The sequence below is a fragment of the Squalius cephalus genome, assembly GCF_949319135.1.
Source record: "Squalius cephalus genome assembly, chromosome: 19".
Lineage (NCBI taxonomy): Eukaryota > Metazoa > Chordata > Actinopteri > Cypriniformes > Leuciscidae > Squalius > Squalius cephalus.
Window position 1 is genome coordinate 16,061,218 of NC_137140.1, and position 13,920 is coordinate 16,075,137.

Consider the following 13,920-nt stretch of genomic DNA (forward strand, 5'->3'; position numbering starts at 1 on the left):
AGAACAAAGAAATGTATACAGGTTTGGAACAACTTGAGGGTCAGTAAATGATGACAGAATTTTCATTTTTGTGGGACTATCCCTTAAATGTATTTAAATTATTTAAAGCATCAAATGTTATTTATCTTATTTTGCTTTATTACAATGGGAATTTGTAATTATACTTCTTCCTGCCTCTATGTATTAATGCTCATGGGTAGCCTAAATGGGTTCCATTCAGACCTTAACATTAAGTATTTTACTGTTATGTGTCAACAAGGTTCAGCAAGACATTTTCACCTGGCTAGACCCAATGTTTAGATCTGTTGTGGTATTTATGCAAATTAGCACATACGTAATTAGATTATGCACCGTTTGTCCATGTTAACAAACAATTTAACAAAAACTTGTAATACATTTTTTGTTTGTCTTGATGTAAGTAATCAACTCACGAAGAGTAATTTTCATGGTGATATCTAAAGGTTAAAATGTTTACCCTATTCACGTAAGAAAAAGAATAGGCGTATGAATAGGCTATATTTGGGTCTTTTTCGAAACTTCCCCCTAATGGGATTCTTTGGGACTTTTTTTTCCTTAATCAGGACATATTGAGGATACAAAATCAGTTGAGTTTGCTTCTGTTGCAATTTGTTCAAGGTTGACCGCCATTTTGGCTTAAAATGACTGGACTAAAAGGGCCCTCGAGTAAGTAGCAAAGCTTCCACCGAATTCTGAAAAGGTGAAACAAATTACCCGGTCAGTGGCGGGTTTTATTGCCAAAGATTTGCGCCTTTACTCTGTTGTGGATAACCAAGGATTTCGCACGATGTTACAGGTACTTGAGCCACGATACAGTTTGCCCTCACGTCGTTATTTTAGTGAGACAGTGGTCTAAAATGTTCTAAAGAAACTGAAAAATTGTCACACTTAGTTGTAAATTGAGAACTGTTTATTCTTAATGAATTGTTCTTTGCAATTGTATGGTTTACCATGTTTAATTCAGAGCTTGTTAATCCTGAATATAACTTTGTTAATAAAATAAAAGTATTGAAAGAAATCTTCATAATCATTTTTAATATGGAAATACTGTCAAACAGATATTCTAACTATAAACAAAAAGCATAATAACTCCAATTTTGGTTAAAATGTAAAGTTCATGTATTTGCAAAGCAGGATAATTAGTTACCAAAAATGTATGTTAAGAATCGTTTTGGGAATCGGATCGTTACTCCCAGAATCGGAATCGGATCGTTAAGTGCCTTAAGATTCCCACCCCTAATGCCCGTAGTGTTTCTGTGACTTAGTAATGTTTTTTTTTGTGTGTGTGTTAACAGATTAAGTATCATGAGGACTTTGAGAAGAAAAGTCAGATGGGGGGAGAGGGCTCACCCACTAATGCCTTCGGCAATCAGGGTATGTACAGGTACACTGTCGCTTTTGGCTTGCATAGTTGGGGACACTTAATATTCAACCATGTTATTGATCTGCCTGTCATGATAAACCACTGGAAGCAATAGCAGGTGAACAAGTGTTTATTAGGACTCAACACTCAAAACATGAATATCACTCAAAGTCAATGAGGAAGTTCCTTCTCCGGGTGCGCTCGCGAAATCGCTTCTCTTTCCACTCAACTGACGGGTACTCTCAGGGGAAGACGCTCAGGCTCGGTCACACAGGGACTTCGATGGTCTGGTGCTCGGTGCTCGGTGCTCGGTGCTCGGGTGCGGAGAAACAACAGGAACATCCACTGAAGATGACGACAACCCGGAAGACGACACAAACACACATGAAGGACTGCAAACAACGGATGGACACTGGAATGGAGAGATGAGTGAGTATATGTAGAGAATGGTAATGTGAAACAGCTGAGGTGGGGAATGAGATGATTGCAGGCAGCTGGAGCACTGAACAAACACGCGAGCGGGACAACGCCCACTCACGCAAACTCACAGACATGTAAACAAACAGTTACACGAGACACAGAGGAAACGATGAATTATCAACCGTGACAGTACCCCCTCTCCTAGGAATGCCTCACGGCATTCCCAGACCTCCTTACCTGTCGATTGAAATCATCGATAAGGGAGTGATCCAGGATGTCACGAGCAGGAACCCAACTCCTCTCCTCCGGACCGTAACCTTCCCAATCCACCAAGTACTGAAATCCGCGTCCCCTCCGCCTAGAATCCAGGATGCGACGGACCGAATAGGATGGTTCCCCGTCTACGAGTCGCGGCGGTGGGGGAACCGGGACTGGCGGATTAATACGTGAAAAAAACACAGGCTTGACTTTAGAAACGTGGAAGACGGGGTGAATTCTCCTGTACGCCGGAGGAAGATTGAGGCGGACTGCCACCGGACTAACAATCTTGGTGACAGAAAACGGGCCAATGAATTTAGGAGCTAGTTTATTCGACACGGAACGAAGAGGAATGTTCTTAGTAGAAAGCCACACTTTGGAACCGACGACGTATACGGGAGGCCTTGACCGGTGGCGATCGGCCTTGGCCTTGGTGCGCTCCCGCACTTGGAGGAGTGTCTCTCGGGCCCTCGTCCAAGTACGGTGACACCTCTGGATGAAGGCGTGGGCGGAGGAGACCGCGACTTCGGATTCAGCACTAGGAAAAACAGGTGGTTGGTACCCTACACTACACTCAAACGGAGATAGGCACGTGGATGACACTGGCAACGTATTGTGGGCGTACTCCACCGTAGAAAGTTGTTGACTCCAGGAGGAAGGATTCCTGGAGACCAAACATCGTAACGTTCTTTCCAAATCTTGGTTGGCTCTCTCAGTTTGACCATTGCTCTGGGGATGGAACCCAGAGGACAGACTGACCGTCGCCCCCAGCAATCTACAAAACTCTCGCCAAAATCTGGACACAAACTGGGGTCCCCTGTCAGAAACCACGTCTGTCGGGAGGCCATGTAACCGAAAGACGTGGTCAACGACTGCCACCGCTGTCTCCTTGGCTGAAGGTAATTTGGGCAAGGGAATAAAGTGGGCTGCCTTCGAGAATCGGTCCACCACGGTCAAAACTACCGTGTTACCCTGGGAGGGTGGGAGGGCGGTGATAAAATCTAGAGCGATGTGGGACCAAGGTCTCGAAGGCACCGACAGCAGTTGAAGTAACCCATCTGGGGGTCGATTGGACGACTTACCAGTGGCACAACTAGAGCAAGCCAAAACAAAATTGTGAACGTCACGAGCCATAAGAGGCCACCAGAATCGCTGCTTAACTAGAAATATGGTACGACTCACCCCTGGATGGCAAGCTAGACTGGAACAATGACCCCACTGGATAACGTCTGATCGTAATCCCTCCGGCACAAATAAACGGTTAGGTGGACACCGGATCGGAGGCGTTACCCCTTCTAAGGCCTTCTTGACCTTCGATTCGACCTCCCAAGTGAGCAAAGAGATAATTAGGGTCTCAGGAAAAATGCGCTCGGGAGTAGATTCGTGTTCGGGACGATCAAAAATACGCGGCAAAGAATCGGGTTTGATGTTCTTGGAACCCGGATGATAGGAAAGAGTAAAATCGAAACGGCCGAAAAAAAGTGCCCACCGAGCCTGCCTGGAGTTCAATCTTTTGGCGGTTCTAATGTACTCCATATTCTTGTGGTCAGTCCAGACTATAAAGGGTACCCCTGAACCCTCCAACCAGTGACGCCATTCCTCCAATGCTAGCTTGACTGCCAACAACTCACGGTTGCCAATGTCATAATTTCGTTCAGCAGGAGATAATCGATGTGACAAAAACGCGCAGGGATGCATTCTGTCGTCTGAAGGAGAGCGTTGTGAAAGAACTGCACCTACCCCCACCTCTGACGCATCGACCTCTACCACAAACTGACGTGAAGCATCAGGGGCAATTAAGATTGGAGCTGAAACAAAGCGGCTCTTGAGTTTGGCAAACGCAGCCTCAGCTGCGTCTGACCACCTGAACGCAGTTCTGGGAGAGGTCAAGGCAGTCAGAGGTGCGGCTAGTTGGCTGAAATTGCGAATAAAACGCCGATAGAAGTTGGCGAATCCCAAAAACCGCTGCAGGGCCTTGCGGGAATCTGGGATTGGCCACTCTACCACAGCCTTAACCTTGTCAGGATCCATAAGCATACCTTCAGCCGACACGATGTGTCCCAGAAAAGGAACCGACTGTGCATGGAAAACGCATTTCTCCGCCTTGACAAAAAGCCCATTCTCTAACAACCTTTGAAGCACTAGTCGTACATGTTGCACATGTTCCTGGAGAGACAAAGAAAAAATCAATATGTCATCCAGGTAAACATATATGAATTGATCGATCATGTCTCACAACACATCATTGACTAGTGCCTGGAAGACTGCGGGACTATTGGAAAGCCCAAAAGGCATAACCAAATATTCAAAATGCCTCCTAGGGGTGTTAAAAGCAGTCTTCCATTCATCCCCCTTCCTGATGCGGACCAAATGATAAGCATTACGCAAGTCCAATTTTGTGAAGAGTGAGGCTCCCTGCAACCTCTCGAAGGCTGAAGACATCAACGGCAAAGGATAAGTATTCTTTACCGTGATGTTATTCAACCCTCGGTAATCAATGCAAGGTCGCAGAGATCCGTCTTTCTTCCCCACAAAAAAGAACCCCGCCCCCGCTGGAGAAGAGGAAGGACGGATGAACCCGGTTGCCAGAGAATCAGAAATATATTTCTCCATTGCCTCCCTCTCCGGAACTGAGAGTGAATAGATCTTGCCCTTAGGCGGAGACTTACCTGGCAGTAAATCTATTGCACAGTCATAGGGACGATGCGGAGGGAGAGAAGCAGCCCTTGACTTACTGAACACTTCACTCAGGTCCCGGTACTCCTCGGGCACGTTTGATAAGTCCACTGCTTCCTCCTGAAACACAGGGACAGAAACAACAGAACAAGCAGACACTAGACACGAACTATGACACTCAGTGCTCCAAGCTGAGATGGTTCTCCTTTTCCAATCGATACGTGGGTTGTGCAAGCTAAGCCAGGGGTGTCCTAAAACTATGGGTGTGAGTTGTGAGTCCGTAATGTAAAATGAAATAGTTTCGGCATGATTTCCTGATGTGATGAGGGTAAGTCTTTCGGTTGCTTGATAGATAGTAGGTAGAGTTTGTCCGTTAAGTGCATTGACTGTGATTTTCTGGGGAAGTGTTCGGAAGGGAATCTGTAACTGTAGTGCAAACCGGTGATCCATGAAGTTACCTTCGGCTCCAGAGTCTATGAGTGCACTGCAGTGGTGATCGTGAGTAGACCATCTCAGTCTTACCGGGAGGATGGTGGAAGTGGATGAGGTCTTTCCTGCGGAGATCCCACCCGATAGTAGCCTCATACTTACTATCGGGCTGGGCCTTTTACCGGACAACCATGAGCAAAATGTCCGGTGCCACCACAGTATAGACAAAGGCCCTGGGATCTCCGCCTTTCTCTCTCCTCCCGGGAAAGCCGAGCTCGCCCCACCTGCATGGGCTCGGGATCGTGGGGACCGAACGCGTCCAGGCCGCTGGACCGCTGGTTCTCCATCCCGCCGCGAACCGGGTTGGGTGACGTCCTCTGACCAATCCGAGACAGTCGGGCGTCCACCCTCAAGGCCAGGTCGATGAGCTCATTGAGAGAAGATGGGAGGTCCAGGGCGTAGATCTCTCTCTGGACACGTTCGGCCAGCCCATGCAGGAAATGATCCCACTGCGCCTCCTCGTTCCAGCGACACTCGGCCGCCAGGGTCTTAAACTCGATGGAATAATCAGACACGGAACGATCTCCTTGGCGTAGATCCGCCAAGACCCTGGCAGCCTCCTTCCCCGCGACGGCCCGATCAAAGACGCGTTTCATCTCCGCCGCGAGTGCCTGGAACGAGGAGCAGCACTGGTCTTGGTTCTCCCACACTGCAGTTCCCCAAAGCGCCGCTCTCCCAGTCAGCAGCGTGAGCACGAATGCCACCTTTGCCTCCTCCCTCTCAAAAGTTCTGGGCTGTAATGAGAAATGCATACTGCAACGGGTTAGAAACGGACGACAATGGTTAGGCTCACCAGAGTACAGCTCAGGAGTGGGCAATCTGGGCTCAGACTGGGAGAGAGGCACGGCTGGTGTAGGAGGAACTGCGAGTGCTTCCGGAGGTGCTGGCGCAGTGGGAGGTTGCAGCTGATGGAATCGCTGGGTGAGCTCGGACACCTGTGTGACAAGAGCCTGAATAGCACGTCCTGTCTCCCCCTGGTTGCGATCCTGTGCATCCATCCGGCCAATGCACACGCGAATGAATTCCTCCAATGAAGCAGATGAATCACCCGCTGCTCCCGTTTCTTGGTCCATCCGTTCTGTCATGATAAACCACTGGAAGCAATAGCAGGTGAACAAGTGTTTATTAGGACTCAACACTCAAAACATGAATATCACTCAAAGTCAATGAGGAAGTTCCTTCTCCGGGTGCGCTCGCGAAATCGCTTCTCTTTCCACTCAACTGACGGGTACTCTCAGGGGAAGACGCTCAGGCTCGGTCACACAGGGACTTCGATGGTCTGGTGCTCGGTGCTCGGTGATCGGTGCTCGGGTGCGGTGAAACAACAGGAACATCCACTGAAGATGACGACAACCCGGAAGACGACACGAACACACATGAAGGACTGCAAACAACAGATGGACACTGGAATGGAGAGATGAGTGAGTATATGTAGAGAATGGTAATGTGAAACAGCTGAGGTGGGGAATGAGATGATTGCAGGCAGCTGGAGCACTGAACAAACACGCGAGCGGGACAACGCCCACTCACGCAAACTCACAGACATGTAAACAAACAGTTACACGAGACACAGAGGAAACGATGAATTATCAACCGTGACACTGCCTGCATTGACACCATTATATGATAACTGAACTGAGCTGGACGATGACATCACTGTTGACACCACAGAGCAGCTGTATAGATTAATTAACTGAATTAATAACTTTTTTACAACAAAAATGAACTTTCACTGAACTTACTTAAGCTGGACTATTACACTATTTTCTTCTAGATCTACTGTACAGATGAAAAAAAAAATGTATCATTATTTTCCTGTTATCACTATAAAGCTGCTTTGAAACAATCTGTATTGTAAAAGCGCTATATAAATAAAGGTGACTTGACAAAGTACCCATTTTTCATGCTGTCTGTAGGATTAGATATGGTTTGCATACTCTTAAGGTTTTTTTTTTTTTTTTTTTAACGGCTCTGTGTCCAGGCTTCTAGCCACCAGCTCGCTCTCCGAGCTACAACAATGTTCCAGAGCCTGAGCATTCAGCTGCTGCTCCACTGCCCTCTAGTGGTGGGGTAAGAATTCTCTCCATTACTCATTTTAATTTTTTCCCCATGCTTAGACTTAGTTCTTCCTAACCTTGTGCATCTGTTCCTACTGAAGCGTTACAGGGCCGTATATGACTATGCTGCTGCCGATGAGGATGAGGTATCGTTTGCAGATGGCGACTTAATAGTGGATGTGCAGCAGATAGATGAAGGCTGGATATTCGGACGTGTGGAACGCACAGGACAGCAGGGGATGCTCCCAGCCAACTACGTCGAGGCAATCTGAGCCCTATTGTATGTCGTTATTAATTCAATTTGATCTGAGTCAAGACAGAAGAACTCAACCAGATAGCTAGATTGGCAAAGCTGAAATGCTTAGAACATTCATCATCCACTTGAGTACACCTTTTTTTTTTTTTTTTACTTCCCATTTGGCTTTTTGTTTTTGCTGTTTTTAGGCTCTTCCTGTGATGCTGCATATTTTTTATGGGGTTGTGTATTGCTTTGCTGTTGCATATAAATTGGTCTCTGTCTTTGATTTTAAAACTGCAGTGAAGTGGGTCAAACTTTTTTACATCAATTGGGCACAGCAATTATTGCAATAGGGCTGAAGAATTTTTTTTATATTATGTAAATGGCCATGTGAATGGACAACATTCATCATTCAAACATTGACTTATGCAGTACAAAGTCTTAAACAATGGACTTCTGACCACAAGCACTGCAGAACTGTTACAGACTCCCTCTGCCTCTGGAGTACTCTATTATGCACTTTGGGGGAATACCAAAAACAATATAAGTGCTTTTTGCAAGTTGGTACAATAGACAGAATGCTGATGTCCTTTCAGAATGAGATGAACCACAAAACAATGAGGTTTTATATAATATATATATATATATATATATATATATATATATATATATATATATATATATATATATATATATACAGTGAGGAAAATAAGTATTTGAACACCCTGCTATTTTGCAAGTTCTCCCACTTAGAAATCATGGAGGGGTCTGAAATTGTCATCGTAGGTGCATGTCCACTGTGAGAGACATAATCTAAAAAAAAAAATCCAGAAATCACAATGTATGATTTTTTAACTATTTATTTGTATGATACAGCTGCAAATAAGTATTTGAACACCTGAGAAAATCAATGTTAATATTTGGTACAGTAGCCTTTGTATGCAATTACAGAGGTCAAACGTTTCCTGTAGTTTTTCACCAGGTTTGCACACACTGCAGGAGGGATTTTGGCCCACTCCTCCACACAGATCTTCTCTAGATCAGTCAGGTTTCTGGGCTGTCGCTGAGAAACACGGAGTTTGAGCTCCCTCCAAAGATTCTCTATTGGGTTTAGGTCTGGAGACTGGCTAGGCCACACCAGAACCTTGATATGCTTCTTACAGAGCCACTCCTTGGTTATCCTGGCTGTGTGCTTCGGGTCATTGTCATGTTGGAAGACCCAGCCTCGACCCATCTTCAATGCTCTAACTGAGGGAAGGAGGTTGTTCCCCAAAATCTCACAATACATGGCCCCGGTCATCCTCTCCTTAATACAGTGCAGTCGCCCTGTCCCATGTGCAGAAAAACACCCCCAAAGCATGATGCTACCACCCCCATGCTTCACAGTAGGGATGGTGTTCTTGGGATGGTACTCATCATTCTTCTTCCTCCAAACACATTTAGTGGAATTATGACCAAAAAGTTCTATTTTGGTCTCATCTGACCACATGACTTTCTCCCATGACTCCTCTGGATCATCCAAATGGTCATTGGCAAACTTAAGACGGGCCTTGACATGTGCTGGTTTAAGCAGGGGAACCTTCCGTGCCATGCATGATTTCAAACCATGACGTCTTAGTGTATTACCAACAGTAACCTTGGAAACGGTGGTCCCAGCTCTTTTCAGGTCATTGACCAGCTCCTCCCGTGTAGTTCTGGGCTGATTTCTCACCTTTCTTAGGATCATTGAAACAGGTCTTTGAGGGGCAGAATTCTAGCTGGTAGACAGGTGTTCAAATACTTATTTGCAGCTGTATCATACAAATAAATAGTTAAAAAATCATATATTGTGATTTCTGGATTTTTTTTTTTAGATTATGTCTCTCACAGTGGACATGCACCTACGATGACAATTTCAGACCCCTCCATGATTTGCAAGTGGGAGAACTTGCAAAATAGCAGGGTGTTCAAATACTTATTTTCCTCACTGTATATAAAGCAGTGCATAGAATATCATTCCATTGTTATTTTGTAACAAAAGCATTATAGTCCATTATATTGAATAATAAAGTGATAAAGCTGTGAAAGTGTATTATTTTTAAAACACAATGGAATCTGTTTTATGGGTGCCCAAAATAACAGTCATGATGTTTTATAATGATTTAATGATGTTTTCAGTATTAAAATCTAATTATTAGATAGTGGGCCAGAAAAAAGCCATATTAAATCTATGGAGGGTGTAACACTTCTTGCATTGGTAATAAAGGATAGCACGCCAACATGAGTTGCAGCATAAGACAGCAGTGAAAACTCGGGAGGAGGTTGGCATTCCACAGTTTGTATTTTATTCACCACTTCACCGGGAAAACTCCAACAAACTGTCTAATAGCATTCTGCTGTCAACCGTGTTACTTAAAGGTGCTCTAAGCGATGTCACGCTTTTTTTTTTAGGCCAAAACATTTTTTTGTCACATACAGCAAACAACTCCTCACTATCTGCTAGCTGCCTGTCCCCTGAACACACTGTAAAAAAAACGCAGTCTCTATAGACAACCCAGGCTCCACAAACGGCAACAAAAACAAACTGGGCTAACCCGCACCACGAAACATCACAAACTGTTCCAGCCAATAACCGATAAGAAGGATTTGGGGGTGGGGTTTGGGGGGTTAGTGCGTGGATGAGGAGGAGGGAGGGTCTAGCTAGCCTCCGTTTTTTTTTGACGATACTTTGAACATTAACAAGAAGTGACGTCACCCAACATCACTTAGAGCACCTTTAATAAACAAAACAACTTATATAAGCAATAGAAATAAAATATACCATCCGATTCATGCACACATGTGAGGCTCGAAGCACATGCTATTAGCAAACTGAACCTTTCAAAAAAGTCAAGGTCACTCTGCTCTTAAAGGAGCCACATCCTAGTCTACTCGTGACGTGGGCCATCACCAAAATTCATTAGTAAGGTAAAAATGTTTTGAGAGATTTCCTTCTACCCTGCATATATGCTTAAAACCCACACACACAAAAAAAAGTGTTTCACAGTTTTACTCAAAATCTGTACAGTCAAAAAAGTTATTGGATTACATCATGTGTCTTTCACCAGTGAGAAAACTTTACAGTACAGTGAGTAACAGTACTACAATAACTAATGTAAACAACTGTTTGCCTGCCATTCTCACTCTGTCTGCACAGCACGTACGTGAACGAGCTGATGACATATGATGTCTGCATGAATAGGCTGCACAGTGGTATGCAAACACGTTGACTGACAAGGGAACACATGTTCTCATTTAATTTCGGACCAAATGCAATGATTGAAAATTAAGAAAAATGCAGTTTAGTACGTGAGGATGCCAAGGAATAATTCTGAGTGTAAATGTAGGCTACGTCAAATAATTATTACAATAAGTTAGGCTCTATTGTGTAACAAGCAAATTAAAATGATAGACATTTATTATTCACAATATGGAAAGAGGAAAGAAAACAAAGTTTGTTAAGAGCATGACTCAAACATGCCATTAATAGGCGTATTAAAGTCCTCTTTTATTTTTTTAGCTATTTTTATCCATTCCACATCTCCCACATGTGTGTTTTAGCAAGGCGGTCTGTGTTGCAAGTTGGTGAATGAAGATACTTGCCAGGTTACGTGTCACTACTGCTTTATTAATTTATCCAGTGTAAAACCTGGACACCGCCACACAAATGTGGCTTTTTGTTAATGACTGTCCTACTACAGGATTTAACACAGAGTAACAGCTCACTACCAGTTACAAAAGACACTGTAACAGTCTGTCACAGGCAAGTCTAGTTGTATTTTTCATCAATTTTTTTTTTTAAAGCAACACCAAAGATTATTTTGTTAATTATTACATTTAACTGTTTCTAATGAGTGTAATGCTTGGACAGAAATATTCTTAAAACCATGAATTGAAATAAACAAATGCCGTCCTTATGAACCTATATGTTGAGCATTTTCCCTGAAATAGGATATCCTCTTGCCAATTGTCTTCTGAAGTTTGGCCAGTAACCACAATGCCAGCTCTTGGACAGAAAATATATTTTTTCCTATGCAGTTTTCACATAATCTACAAAGAAATAATTTGTTTTGTTGTAGATTGCACTGTACATATGGAATCCATTAGAAAGACAAATGTCTGGCTTCCTCCAAAAACTACTACATCACCGTCTCTCCCATTATCAGCAGAATGCCATAACCTGAGGGTAGAGATGGGTAAAACTGATTCAAGTATGTATATCACCATCATCGTGTGACTTGCATCATCATTTTGAGTAATTTTTGCTCAGATAAGTTAAGAAATTAAGAAACATAACAGTCACAAGGGTTGTTCCAAGTGTGCAACATCACAGGGCCTTGCGCCTCTACTGGGCTTCATGCCAAAATAAAGCGACTGCTGACTTGATGTAACAGCAATAGTTTTAAAGTTCATGTTTTTGTCCTTTGAAAGACTGTAATAGCTAAAATTCACAGCTGATAGTAAGACTATGGGCCTGTTTATAACTGGTCCCTCTATGCGTTTTCTGAGATCTGATAGCTATTCGATCTTTAAAAGACCAGGTGTAAATGCCCTCTGAAACGCATTCGCAACGGATTTAAATCTGATCACTCAAACCTCTTCAGGAGGTGGTCTGAGATGCATTCCAGTCAAAACTGTAGGTAAAAGTGGTAGTAATAATGGCACTTGTGATATTACTTTAATCTTTCATGACTGTTACTGAGATGGCTAATTTATATATATAATTTTAAAATATTTTTTGTCATTTCTGTTAAAAATGTTACAAGTGTGTTGGATTTGTAAACAATGGTTGCCTGACTACACTCTTGGCATACCTTCACTCATTCTTGGCGTACCTTCACTCATTCTCAGCAACATTAACTCTTTCCCCGCCAGCGTTTAAAAAAAAAAGTTGCCAGCCACCGGCAGCAAAAAAGAGTTAATAGGAGCTCCAGCTGCAGTGAGATCTTGTGATACATTTTGTGAGTTTAATGTTTTTAATCGTTTTTGATTCCCAGTTTATCACGTCATCTTAAAATTATATTACCAGGTTTGCTCATATAAATACTTTAATGCAAGTTCCACACAAACATCATTTCCATATTGTTTTCCATATTTACAGTTTATCTCTAAAGATGTCACACACTTTTTTAATGTTACTTCGGTGTTTGGAGTACAACAAGAGCGTTTATCACTGGCTTAGAAACAAGTTGTTTCTCATTATGTAGGAAAATGCAAACTCCCGTGCAGCAAGCATACAACCCTGAGCACACGGTTTGTGTTTATCGGCTGCATGCTTTCTTCCTGTGTTCTGTGTAGCATGCAGCTTGTGTTTTTTCATTGACCACATACTTTCATGTTGTCATGTTTTGTGTGGACACGCAGTCAGTGAGAACTTTCATTGGCTGGGTATTCTAGTCATGTTTTGTGTGAGCACATGGCTTTATTTTCTTTGTTTCTACATGCCATGTGCTCTGGTGTCTTTCTATTGTCTTAACCAGATATTCTCCCCATGTTCTCAGTCCTGTGCCAGGTCATCGTCATATGTGCATCTTGTTTACCTGCTCCCTGTTGTTTCCCACCTTGTCCTGCCTAGTCCAGCCAGTCATGCTTTCCCCCACAGGGTCATTTTTGTTTGTTTTATTTTTGATTAAACAAAAACCTATCAACTCTGCATCATTAAGTCTTTGTTCCTTTATCAACACTAAATCCTGACAGTGCTATCTGGCCAATAGAGGACTCAGTATCTTCCTGTTCTCATCTCCCAACCCCTGCCCCATCCGCTCATCAGATTGTGGGCCAACACAGCAAGCTCCTTTCACTTCTGCAAAGATGGGCCAGCATGAAGGGGTTTACTTACCAGTTCCTGTTTGTAGCGGAGGGGCTCAATATCAGCAATGCTATGCTAAAGGACATTTTCAACAACAGCCTTAACGAGCCTGTCACATTGGCTCACCCTCATAAGCGGAGGAAGAAGGAAAGTCCGGTGGTCCCAGAGGTAACAGAGCCGCACACTCACTGCCACGGCCATGGAGGCTATCCCAAAGTGGTCCACTCTCACTATCAAGGCCACAGAGGCCATTCCTGAGTCACCCACTCTCCTTGGCACAATAGCGGAGACTATTCCTGTCAGTCCTGCTATGGCCAAGAGAGACATATTCACCTTCTATGTTATGGTTGTCCTGTGTGCCAGGACCACACACACCTCCCTGCTAGCTTCTTCTGACCCCAGACCAGTCTTGCTCCATCGGAGCCCACCTGGTCCATCCCTCTGGCTCCACCAGTGAAAATATTGCATGAAGTGCTATGCTAAATCAGAGAAGAGAGGAAATCATTGCTAAAATGGAGCGCAACTGGAAGAAAACAAAACTAGAGGTATTTCGCATTTCATGGAAAGAGAGCTC

The 13,920-nt window shown here is 43.8% G+C and overlaps 1 protein-coding gene and 1 long non-coding RNA gene across 2 annotated transcripts in view; both read left to right on the forward strand.

Moving 5' to 3' along the window:
- LOC307147363 (uncharacterized protein) overlaps nt 1-13,920 on the forward strand; it is a 149,102-nt gene that overhangs the window by 121,932 nt on the left and 13,250 nt on the right. The window lies entirely within an intron of this gene.
- Nucleotides 938-8,128, forward strand: LOC307147487. Its single transcript, XR_013819315.1, has 3 exons — nt 938-1,392; nt 7,206-7,294; nt 7,383-8,128. It is a non-coding gene; the product is annotated as an uncharacterized lncRNA (long non-coding RNA).